General features: G+C 40.7%; 2 non-coding genes across 2 annotated transcripts; both read left to right on the top strand.

Annotated features, from left to right (window-relative positions):
- The first annotated feature begins 688 nt into the window (after positions 1 to 688).
- On the top strand, positions 689 to 795 carry LOC136535412 (small nucleolar RNA R71). The gene has a single exon (XR_010778986.1). It is a non-coding gene; the product is annotated as a small nucleolar RNA R71 (small nucleolar RNA).
- Positions 796 to 6,255: 5,460 nt separating this feature from the next.
- LOC136535413 (small nucleolar RNA R71) lies at positions 6,256 to 6,362 on the top strand. The gene has a single exon (XR_010778987.1). It is a non-coding gene; the product is annotated as a small nucleolar RNA R71 (small nucleolar RNA).
- The last annotated feature ends 6,540 nt before the right edge of the window (positions 6,363 to 12,902 follow it).

Here is a 12,902-nt window from a genome sequence, read left to right as displayed (position 1 = left end):
GCGTTTACCTTCTCAAGGTTAGTAGTAATAGGCAGAGCAGAAGCCAACTGAGCTAATTGTGATTCTATCTTTTTATTATAGCTAAGTTGGCCTTTTATAGCAGAAGAAAAACTATCCATTTTATTATTTATGCTTTCTAGGACCTTATCATTAAAAGCAAGCTTCTTAGAAATATTCTCATTAATCCTAGCTTGTTCTAAGATTAAGTCTCTCAAGGATGGTTATTTAGGAATATTATAATAACCACCTGGGTACTTACCTGGGTGAGTTGACCGTTGTTGTTGATTCCATCCTTAGCTTTGTTGTGGAGCAGAGTTGCTGATGATGTTTGCATCCTCCTGATATTCAAGGAATTCAACCCCAAATATTCTCCACATACATTTTGGGCATTGAATGCATCTTGAATAGCTTGATGATCCTTCTTGTAATTGGCTCGCTATTCAAGCCAATTCAACAATGTGTCCATCTTGGTTGACAGTGCACACACCTCTTCTGGTACTTCTTCACTCTTATTGCATGATTGGATATTGCATGATGACCAACCTTGATTAGAGGCTATCTGTTCTATAAGAGTCTCAGCTTTTCTAGGGGTGTGTGACATAAATGATCTTCTAGCAGTGGCATCGAGTTGTTCATGAGCTTTCTGAGTTGATCATGGTAGAAACTTTGCATGAGCAACCAATCTTCCATCCCATGATGAGGGCAATCTGAAATGTATTCTTGAAAATGCTCCCATGCTTCTAGAATGGTCTCTCCTTTCTACTATTGGAAGTTTGAAATCTTTCCTCTTAAGGCATTCATCTTGCCTACAAGGAAGAATTTTTCTAGAAAGGCCTTTGAACATCATGCCCAAGTGTTGATATAATCTTTGTTCATGTAGAACCGCTGCTTCGCTCTTCCCACTAATGAGAATGGAAATAGGTGGAGTAGTATGATGTCTTGAGCAACGTCCTTGATGACAACTATGCTACTAATCTCCAAAAAATTCTGAAGGTGAGCACTAGCATCTTTTTGTGCCTTTCCACTAAATGGAGTAGCTTGCACTATATTGATGAGGCTTGGCTTGAGCTCAAACTTGAGGTTGTTGGTGTTGAGTGTTGGTCCAGTGCGGATGTTCTCGGTGCTTGGAGCAGAGAATTCACATAGAGTCTTGTCAGCCATGGCTTCAGGAACTGGTGTTGAGCTTCCTCTCTAATTTGGTTGATTCTGATTAGAAATTGTTGATGAATCACAACCAAGGAAGCAATTACCCTGTATAAGATGTGAACAAAGACAAACAAGGGTAAGCCTGCTAAAGCAGAGGTTATGATTTTATCGATAAGTATTTATTTTGTTAATTCTCTTTGCCATGTGCCCCTGCCCGGCAACGGCGCTAAAAATGCTTGTTGATATTTCTTAACGTTACTTGTTACTAGGTTTTCATACCTAACATAACGCTAGAAATGCATGGTTGGTATTTATTAATGCCACTTATAAACTTTAGAGAAAATATATAATAAAGTATCCGCAAGCGCACAGATAATATACCATTGTAGCATTTCACCTAGGAGTATACCAGTTATCATTATTTATATTTTACCATAGGGAGGAGCTTATGGAGTGAGTTGGCATAGAGATATTGACAAAGATGTATACTTATGATAATAATCATTCTCATACTATAGCAGGGGTAAGTTAAAGGGTAAATAAATGATAAATATAAGGTAATAGTGGAATTCCAGAGATAGAATTAGAGACTCAACTAATGTAATATAGCTAAGTAGGAGATTTGTTAAGAGCAAAAGATTCCTAAGTCATTACTAATCTACTAAGTCTTTTGTATACTCTAATATATACACTCTCATCTATAGTATAACTAACTTTGGATCTATACATAAGGAACATTACTAAGCAAGATCAAGAACATAGCTTGTCTACCTTTGCAATCACGTTCTACATACTCTACAAACGGGGAGTGGACTACAAAGGACTCAATGGAAGTCTCACATCCACGATCTACCACATGACCCAAAGTGTAGAGGGCATTTGTAGGCAAACAATATCTAAGCACCATGCCTACATAGTGTCTACCACTTAACTCACATGTGTAATGAGGTAAAAAAGCGCTTTGCGAACATATGCATGAACTCGTTATTAATTATAACTATATCAAGCATACAACTAGAGCAAACTAGGAACATAATAAGTAGCAACATAATGAAATTAAAGTAGCACAAAGTCATAAATATAGAGATACAATGGATATACCAGACTCTAGACGGCAGATCTGCAATCCTGAGCAATAGCTCACGCTCCTTTTGAACCTTGCTTGCTAATCTATACTAGAACCTTGAAGAACTAGAGCTCTAATTTCTGATCTCTGGAAACCCTAGTTTTCTATCTAACCCTAACTAATGATCTAAAGAGATACAGATGCCCTGGGGGGAGGGGTCCTAGTTATATTGCCCTAAGTGTGTAATGTGAGCTCTTGGATCAAACCGACTTAAGCAATGACTTAGATGCGTCATCAAAGGCGGTGGGAGAACTAACATGGAAGCTTGCTGATAGGTGGGCCTATGTGGGGCCGGCCGGCCTGGGGGTGGGACCAGTCGGTCCCACCTGGTGGCCTCTCGCCCTCCGCTTTGGTGACGTGGCTTCTGGACCCTTCTAGTGTCTTCCTACGTAGGTGCCGCGGTGGAATTCCGTATTTTTCTTTGATGTTTAGATCCCTCTTGCCAGTTTTCTGATTAAACCCTATAGAAAAAACACATATTCACCAAAACTCATGGAATTTGTTAGTTTAAACCCCTAAGTCTATGTTGGTGATCATTTCCATGCATTATCTTGGGTTACTTTGATTTATATATTGGTTGATAACTACCGTCAACAATGGTCCGAAGTAGACTGTCGTGGATGGACGGGCGATGGTAGCCCCTTAGAGTCAGACGAGTGGTGCACCCATGCCGTGTCGTCGGCCTCGTGCCATCTCGATCCATTAGTCTCATGTGGTTGCGGGGTGTGTCCCCAGCCCGGCTGATACCTGGGGGTATACCCAGGCGTCTGTGTGGCTGGGAACCACTCTGTATGGAATGCCTGAGGCACAAGTGGTGTAGGTGTCGATGTTAATGGTGGTTGTTGAGAGCTGCCAGTTTCATCTCTAGCCCCGCTCCTTGTTCTCCTGTGAGAAATAGAACTCCTGCGTGCTTCCTCTTCTTCGACAAGAGTGAAGGTGAGTGACAGGGATTTATACAAAGAGAAACCCGGGTTAGGGAGCAGGATCTGCATTATCATATTTCAAATGGTGCCCTTGCATCAGGTAGTGCTCATAAATATCAATGCGTGGGGTAGAGATGTATGTCGCATCTTGTCCGTCCAACGCACAAATATTAGCGGCAATACGAGTCACAAGGGACATGCAAGAGATAGATGTAGAGGCCTTGAAAGTTTGTAACCAATGTTTGAACATTTCTTTCACAGGAGCAATTTTAATCTTTTTAAGCATGGCATAGAGAATTTGTAATTCGGCATGATAAACAAATCTTATTTCTTTCCTAGCAAACAAAGTCATGGAAATCCACCAATGCATGAACCTCAAAGTAGGATGGTGAATATTCATATTTCGAGGTTGAAACTTGCCAACTACGTTTTGACTAGAAATCATTCTCTAAAATTCATGACGATTAAAACCTCTAAGAGCATGATCCAAGTCAATTGAGGATTATTACTAAAGCCTAAGTGAGAGCTATGATTTTTCCATGTAAGATAATATTCCTTCTAAAAAAGATGGAAAGTAATCCCACCCATGTAAGATAATATTCCTTCTCAAAAAGACAGAAAGTAATCCCACCCTCTACTTCTTACAAAGAGCATAAATATTGAATAGTTAAGAGGCAAGAACCAAGCTCATCGATGGGAGCAACATTCTCCCATCCAACGGCTTTCTAGATGGTGGCAAATTTGGTGTCCTTACCTATCTTTTGGAGAAGGTCGGGGTCATACACCGGCATGTGGACGAACTCACAATCTTTGATGAGGTTGTACACTTATGTCTCCTAGGCTCCCTCCAAATCAAGGTGTGGATCATCGTTGCCTTCCTCCATTGATTGTTCTTGCTCTTGCTCTTCTTCTTCCATCGGCACAATTTCTTCATCTTCATGCATCGGGCTCTCTTCGGGTTTGGTGTAGCGCAGACTTGAGCTTCCATGGGAGCGACTTGAGCTCAATCCCATGGCCTTCTTGAAAGTGCCGGCGAGCTTTATCTCGAACCTACCCATGGCAGAAAAGACAACAACAAAACTCGCAAACGGGGTTATGTTAGATAAAACAAATTGAACAACCCGCAAGCTTGGCTTGGTGGTGAGCTTAGGAATTTTCTGCAGAGTTTCCTTGCTCTTAAGCTTTGTGGAAAAATACTTTTGCAAGTGATGGAGCAAGAAAGAGTGAGAGGGAGTGAAACTGGAGAGTGGTGTGTGAGTGAGGGCTCACACCCGAGCTCTCAGAATTTATAGAGCAGAGCACCGGCCGAGAGGGGGTGGGTGCAACGGCTCCTAGCCATTGGAGCAGCAACAGCCGCAGCGGCGCCTAGCAGGGGCTGCGACCGCACCCTAGGTGGGCCCACTGCCGCCCCCTTTGGCCAGTTGCTTGCAATGGCTAGCTAGGTGAGGTAGCCATTGGTGCCCTCCTCTGTTTCAAAATCTTGCTCTCGAAATTGATTTTCCACAAAACTTTTATTATATATTGAATTTTCATAAATATTTTTTGAAATAAGAAATGATAATAGAAAAATTTATACTATCAAAAAATGATTTTTATTTTATTTTTTGAAAATTTTATTTTGAAGAAAAAATTTAAATTTTGAATTTTAAAATTTGAAATTTTTTGAATTTTTTAATTTTTTAAAAAAAGATAACTATCGATTTACCTTTGGCAAGGGCTCGACATTTATAGTCTGTCAGCAAGACTTCTCCTCTCCTCATTGGTTTGCAGCTGCATGAGTAAAATCGGGGGTATTCTCGGGTTGCCTCGGAATTTTCCCCGTGTTGTTGACTAAGCCTGGGCAAAATACCCGATACCCATTACCCGTACCCGAATTATCCGAACCCGGACCCGAATTACCCGAACCCGAGGTACCCGATCCCAAATTCGGATAGCGATTTTGATTACCCGAAATTAGTTTGGGTAATTCGGGTAATATCCCCTGGTACCCAAACTACCCGAACTACCCAAAGATTTGTTTTTGTCTTTGTATTTATCATGTGTTGTTAGCTGAACCATTTAACTTATCACTTTATTAGAATATAATTCTCTCTATTTGAATGAGTGACTGTAATATATTATTCTCTATAAATTGCTATTGAAATTCTATACAAATTGCTGCTGAAATTATGTATAGATCGCTACTGAAATTTAGTGTAGTTTGTTGTTTTCTGTAAATTTGGGTATATCGGGTAATACCCGAACCCGAACCTGAATTATCGGGTACCCGAATTTGCGGGTAGTGTTTTTTCGGAGGTAATATCGGGTAGCAATTTTTATTACCCGAATTTTGAATTACCCGAATTACCCGACCCGAAAAAATCGGGTAACCCGAACGCCCAGGCTTATTGTTGACAAGTATAGTGGCAGCTATTTGAGCTATTTGAGTTTCTATCGTTTTATTAAAGCTCAATTGATTCTTAACAAAGGACGATAAATTTTCAAGTTTAGAATTTATAGTTTCAAACATTTTATCATTAAACATTAACTTTTAGTATGATTTTCATTAATTTTAACTTGACCAAAAACTAGGTCTTTCAAGAATGGTTGATTCGAATTATAATTTGAATTGAAGTTCAAATTACCTCCTTGCGGACGGGACTGATTATTCTACCCGTTATTGTTTTAGCGAATCCCATTGTTGATGTATGAAGCTTCTTCATGGGTCTCGGGGTAGTCATTCCCTGAGTGGCCAACTTCGCCACAGACATCACACGTCATGTGTGAATCCATGGCCTGGACGGTGCTTTTCATAGCTTCCTTCTTGGCTGCATGATCGTCTAGTCTTTTCATCAATAAGTCTATTTTTGCGGCAAGCATGTCCGCCTCCTTCATGGAATGCATGCCTTTTTGTTGTTTGCGTTCTTCCCCCAGCTTTGATTAGCCACCATTTTCTTGTTGAGTGCTGTGGCATCAATGATGGTGAGGGAGAGGAATGCTCCTCCAGCAGCGGCATCAACATGCCCCTTCGACATGGGCATAAGTCCCTCATAGAAGTTCTAGAGCATGAGCCATTCTTCCATCCCATGGTGTGGGCAGGCCTAGATATAATCCTGCAGCCTTTCCCATGCCTCGGGGATGGACTCGAGTGAAGTCTGCTGGAAGTTGGAAATTTTCTCCCTCAGGGCAATGGTTTTGCCCATGGGGAAAAATTTCATGAGGAACATTGCGGAACATTTGTCCCATGTATTGACAGCTTCCATGCTCTGGTAAAACCACTATTTTGCCTTTCCCACGAGGGAGAAGGGAAACAGACGGAGCCTGATGCTAACTGGTGCGACGTCTTTTACGATGATGGTGTCGCACAACTCTAGGAAGTGTTGCAAGTGTGCACTTGCATCCTCACTTGGCAAGCCACAGAACTGGCTTTCCTGCACCATCGTAATGAGGCCAGTTCGAAGTTCAAAGTTTCCAGTCCTAGTGTTGATAGCAGGCCCAATGGGCACATTGACTATAGCGGGGGTAGAGTAGTCGCAGAGTGACTTGGCCATGAGTAAAGTAGTTGATGGTACTAGGATGACTGGTTCAACTACCGGCGGAGTAACTGAAGAAGAAGTGGTACGAGACCTGTTCTTCCTTAGGAGTGCCTCTAGATTATCGGTGTAGTTATTCAGCAGATCAAAACCACTCATACACTATCCTATTTTCATTCCACAAGAGGAAGAAAACAAACATAATTAGTCTGCATAAACTATGGCTACTATTGACGGTAGTTAACAACCATTATAAACATGTATAAGGGCATAAATATAATCACCAATAAAGGTTTAGGGGTTTAAACTAATAAATTCCATGAGTTTTGGTGAATCTATGTTCTCAGCAGGGTTTATCTAGGAAATCACCAAGAAGGACTTAATGGTCAAAGGAAATTACAGAATTCCACTGCGGCACCGATGTGGGAAGGATCTAGAAGGGTCCAGAGACAAATCACCAAAGCTTGGGCCATTTGGCCATAGTAGTGGGCTGGCCGGCCCACTAGGGAGGCTGCTCGGTGTTGGCGGTCCTTAACTACTATTTCTAACTACCATATTTCACATAAAATTTGCATAAATGGTCACCAAACTTAGAATTAGGGCTTACAACTCACAAGTTTCACGAGTTCTGGCGTTTATCCATTTGCAGGAGGGCATTTGCGGAAGCAAACATAAGAGGGCTAAAAATGTGCAAAAGAGCAAAGTGTAAACACCAATCTACACAAGCCCAAACAGAGAGGCCCTATCACCTAAAGAATCAGGGCCTAGACAAAGAAGAGAATGAACCAAAAGCCCAAGCAACCAACGCATCTGAGTAGAACACCAACATGGGAGTAGTCTAGGCCTAGTAAGCAGCCCACCGTGCGAAGGCAGTGCCGAGGTAGGCCAAGCTTGGTGCGGCCACACCACAGGTGCGAGCGCACTGCCCCTAGCTCTGCTCGGCCCCACCTTGCACAAGCGGTGCAATCAATGCTCCTGGGGGACGGTTCGGGAGGTTTCCAAATTTATCTCCATCAAAACCAACCTCTAGCCACTATAAAGGGAGGGCTAGAGCTCTACATTTGACACAACACCTCAAGGGAGAAAGAGCACCACACAAGAGCTTCATTCCATAGGGCTTAGGCCCTAGTAGCTATCTAGAGTTGTGAGGGAGAGATGTGAGGGAAGAGCCGGGCTTGTCGATGTCTCCCCACCTTGTACCTCAACGGATACTTGTGCCTCAACAGGTTTTCCCGCTAAGTGAGTATTCGTGATTCTTATAGCTCCAAGTCTTTTGAATAGTTAAGCTATACTTTTTCTTATTTGTGGGTTTGTCGTCTGTCTCCGTGATGGATGCTCTAGTAGAGGACTCCTGATAAAGACCGATGTTCCTAGCTAACGCTAGAGTAGTAGTCAATAGCATAGACATGGTGTCTAGGCTAGGCTACCTTCATTTGCCTCGTGTCCCATGGTAGTGTGGTAGGCGGTAGGTGGTGACAGCCCTGTCTGTCCCTAGTACTCCTCCATGTTCGAGCACGACGTAGAGCCATAGGCCGGCAACTCCTGGCAGACCAGGGTTCACCGGTGCCCGAAGTAAGCAAGTAGAAGTAGAGTTTATCTTCTCATAGACCCAAAAGCCATAGGAATCTGTCTCTACCTTTTCCAACTTTACCCCTTGTGTTTTCCTTGGACGAATTAGCTAGAAGGAATACCTCTGTTCCCTATGGAAATACGATACCCTAAATATTTTCGGGTGAAAGCTACAACGGTAATTCCGTACGCTTGTGGATTAACTTCTATAAATGTTAAGAAATACCAACAAGCTTTCTGGCGCTGTTGCTGGGGAATGGTTACTATTTTCTTTAAACCTAGTTCGTCCTCGTATCTGTATCTCCTATTTTATAAAAAAACAAAATAGTTTTCTTTTTATCTTTTTTTCACCATGAACTCAACTCTAATCTTTTACCCTTCCACTTCAAAGGGGGAGTTCCCTGAGCCACCATCTAAGCCAACCCATTCATCTGGCTATGAACTCCACCCAAGCTTAGTAGCTATGGTTCGGGCACTACCCTTCTCAGGGCATGATAACAAAAATCCTTGCCATCACTTGCTAGAATTCGAGGGAATGTGCTCATGCCTGAGCATCTTGGGCATGACACATGAAACTTTAAGGTGGAAATTGTTTCCCTTCTCCCTCACAGGGAAGGCGAAACAATGGTACACATTTGCCGTAGGAAGTATGAATGGGGACTGGGATGAACTTAAAGACAAGTTTTGTCTTGTATTTTTCCCCATATCCCATATCAGCTCTCTACCAAGGGCAATCCTTGACTTCGAGCAGAATGAGAAGGAGTCTATAGGTGTAGCATGGGTTAGGTTTTCAATGCTAATACATGCTGGCCTAGACTTGTCATTACTCGATGGTGTGATTTTACATCTCTTTTGTTCGGGTCTTGACATAGATGCTGACATATGCCTAGACATGACTTTGGGAGGTCGTTTCACGCACAAAACTACGACAAAACAAGTAGAATTTCTTGAGCACTTCAAAGCCAAACACACTTCTTCTGTTATAAGAACCAAGCCCCTCCAAGCAAAGTCATGTTGAGTGTGGAGGAGTCCTCATTAGTCAAAACCAAGCGCATACCATCCCTAGGTTTGACTCATGAGCCCCCACATGAACCACGAACACCGAAGGAATGAGTACTTTATCCTTTGGAGTTCTCCATCGAATTTGAGGATTATGGCAACACCTCAAAATTATCACAGAATGAAGAGCACACAAAAGAAGTTTCCCCTAGAGTGGAACTGTCAAAGGAATGGTTAATAAGTGAAATGTTCTTCTGAAGCAATTTAGATTCTTTCATCTTCCACGACCATACCTTGTTCATTAAGGGGAACAAACATAGAAGCCCTGCACAACCCCACAGTTAGGACTAGTATCATGTCTGAATTCCTAGCTAAAAACCTATTGGGTAACATGCCACTAGTCCTAACCAATAAGCTCCTCAAAAGTCCTTTGGGACTATTTTTCAAGTGTTGTGGGATCACAAGGGATGTGCCGGTCAGAATAGACGAAAATGAGGATCACTTAGATTTCCACATCTTTGCCATCCTCGAATTTGAGCTACTCATAGGCTACCCTCTTGAAAATCTTTTTCAAGAAAAACCTTCCCATGGGGGTCTTAATGAAAAGTTGGGAACAACTGCTTCCGCCACTCCTATCCCTTGTCCCAAAAGTCCAAAGGCAAAGTAGCAACCCAACCATAACCCGTTTGAGCAAGTGAAGTTCATTTCCCCATTCATTTCAAATTCTTGTGAAACGGAACATCCAGCACCCTTGCTCGAACCCAAGCCATGTCCCTCTGACCATCCAAATGTTGTTCACAATGATGGTCGAAATTCAACATTGCCTTTACACAATATATCCTTCAAGAAAGAAAACTTTTATGCCATGGACATCGCGCTTAGTACCACGTGCAACTACGAGGATCCCAACCATCTTTCAATCCTCGTTTCAAAACTTTTTAGGAGGATGGTTGTAGATGTCTTCATTTATCACAAATACTGCAAATCCCATAGTTGCATCGTGGCATTAACCTTGCGGCTCGAACAATAATGCTCAAATGATTGGTGTTAAAGCTAGGAACTAAACCACCATTGTCAGCCGCAAGATGAGTTCCCACGGTCAAGCTTAAGGCCATAAAGTAAGCACTACCGGGACATACCCTAGATTATCATAAAAATATTTATATATCTATATGATTATCATGAAAAAAACTATTTCTATATTTTAAAAATAATAATAACAATAAAAATAATAATAATAATAATACTTTTATTATCAATAAAAAGCAAGAGCATGTTTTCAAGTTACTATGCACCCTCGGGTATTCTTGGTAGCTAACCCTTTCAGGTTAAGAACAAGAAGAACAAGGGGCATACAATGCTCAAGAACATAGGAGCTGCATCATCTATACACTCTAATGATCTTTTGTGATGGAACACACTCAAAAGGAGACCCTCCGACATTGCACACTTGATTTTTACACAAAAGTCCAAGTGTGGGGGAGGATGGTGAAAATCTCACTAAGTTTCATCCACACAAAAGGTCATCTTGGGTTAAAAATAAATGATGTCAGCTCTACCTTGCTAAAAAAGGGAGAGAAAGCTAAAAAGAAAAAATAATATATATGATAAAAAAGAGCAAAGAGAGAGAAAATATATAAAAAAGAGAGAAGAAAGAGAAGGAGCCGCAAGACGAATGCTCCTCGTTTAATACCTTTGCTGCTACCACCAAAGCCCATGGTCCATACACATTATCGTGTGTGAGGCCTAAGCCTTGTTGCTCGCTTGAGATAGACCACATCCGATAAAGCCATCGTGCAAAACTTCTATCCACATATACAGTCGGTAAAGTACACTTAGGTAGGCAAAGGTAAATGAATGTTCACCAACTCATTCTACTCATATTTGTCTCCCTGGAAGTATAATCCTACTCATACATGCTTCTCTTGTTTATGATATATATACTCTGGTTTGGGTGTATTCATATGGGCCCATGTAGTACATCCATAAGCTTTTTAAATTAAGCATGGTTGTTAGGATAAAATAGCCTTCTTTAATCAAAATTTGACATGGTATTAAAATTTGATTAATGAACTTTGAGTAATAATTTCATAAAACAATGGAAGTAATCTTTACTGGAGATGAATCAAGGCTAAGTTTATTTTTCAAACTTTATCTTAAGCCTTGCTTGAGTTATATAAATGTTGGGTGAATAGATAAAAATATAAATAAAATAAATAATAATAATAATAGTAATAAATTTAGGCTCCTCAATGTTCAAGCCGGTAGAGTCCTCGCTTTTTCTATTTCTTTTGTTTTTGTTTCCTTATTAAATAAATAGGTATAGGGATAAGTGTGGGGGAGACAATCCACACAAGCTCTCAAAGCTTTCCTCATGAATGATGCACAATAGATCAACATTTCCAAACTTGGTTTGTGCGTCTTCTCTCCCTACAATTTTGAGTTTGAACAAACACAAATCTTGATCACTAAAACCTAACTCAAATTATCTTTGTGATCTCCTCCTGATGAAATGCCCCTATGCCCCACACAACATTCGAAATTTTGAAGAGTGGCATGTTCATAACATCTCTATGATAGAAGCTTGCATAAAGTTTATTCCATATACATACACTTATGCGTATGGGAAAATTTTATAATAGGACAATCATGTTGACTAAGTAGTTGATAGGTGTGATATAGATCTGACTTAGAAATCCTACCATTTCTATTTGAAGCACTTGGAGAATTTGTTTTGATAAAAATGTTATAAAACCACAGTATCACATACTCCTTAATTGGTGAGCAATTCCTACCAAACCCAAATATGGCATCTTGCAAAGTCTTAAAGCCTTCCACATATGCTGCTTGTTTTTGTGTTGAGTTTGGTCAAGTCTTGTTGACCCTTGTTGAGAGAGTTATCATGCTCCCAAGATCAAGATCATGTACACCCACATATATATGCTGCTCCTACACTGGGAGTACACAAAAACATGCTTCCATCCACCCAAAATTCTGCTCCTATACTGGGAGTAGGAAAAAAATGTTTGTTAGGCAAATACTCCTTGTTCTAAATAGATAATGATCTCTCTGAACATGTGGTTTAAGAGGCATGGGCTATGCAAAAGTATGAAAAAGAAAAAAAAATTGGACACATGAAGGTCCAAGAAGAAAAGAATAGAAAAAAAGTAGGGACACATGAAGGTTCCAAAGTATTGAAAAAAAGATTAGCACATGAAGGATCATATAAAGAAAAAAAATGATAGCCATGTCAAAAAATAAAGTTAGAGAGAGATCATATCTACAAAAGGAGTATAGTTTTTGTTCATTTTTTCACACACATGCACATCTTGATCTAAGAGTATGGCACTTCTCTCCTTGGATCCTTGATTTGACTTTACAACAAATGTAATGCACGTACGCTGTTTTGTTTATCCCTACCTAAAGCTCCGCAAAAAGCTTTTAGAAGTAGGAGAAAACAAAAGAAGGCAAAACATTGTTATGCCTTGGTGAGGATATATACACCAATGAGTGAGTTGAGAGTGCCATTTGTGGAGTATAAAGTGAGCTATGCATTTGTTTGAGAAAAACTTTTAAAAAGTCCAAGTGCTAAGATGTGAAATTGGGACGATGACTTTGTTTCGAGAA

This window comes from Miscanthus floridulus, unplaced genomic scaffold (genome assembly GCF_019320115.1).
Source record: "Miscanthus floridulus cultivar M001 unplaced genomic scaffold, ASM1932011v1 os_2772_2, whole genome shotgun sequence".
Classification (NCBI taxonomy): domain Eukaryota; kingdom Viridiplantae; phylum Streptophyta; class Magnoliopsida; order Poales; family Poaceae; genus Miscanthus; species Miscanthus floridulus.
Note: the sequence above shows the minus strand (reverse complement) of the source record. Positions and strands in the feature narration are given on the sequence as shown.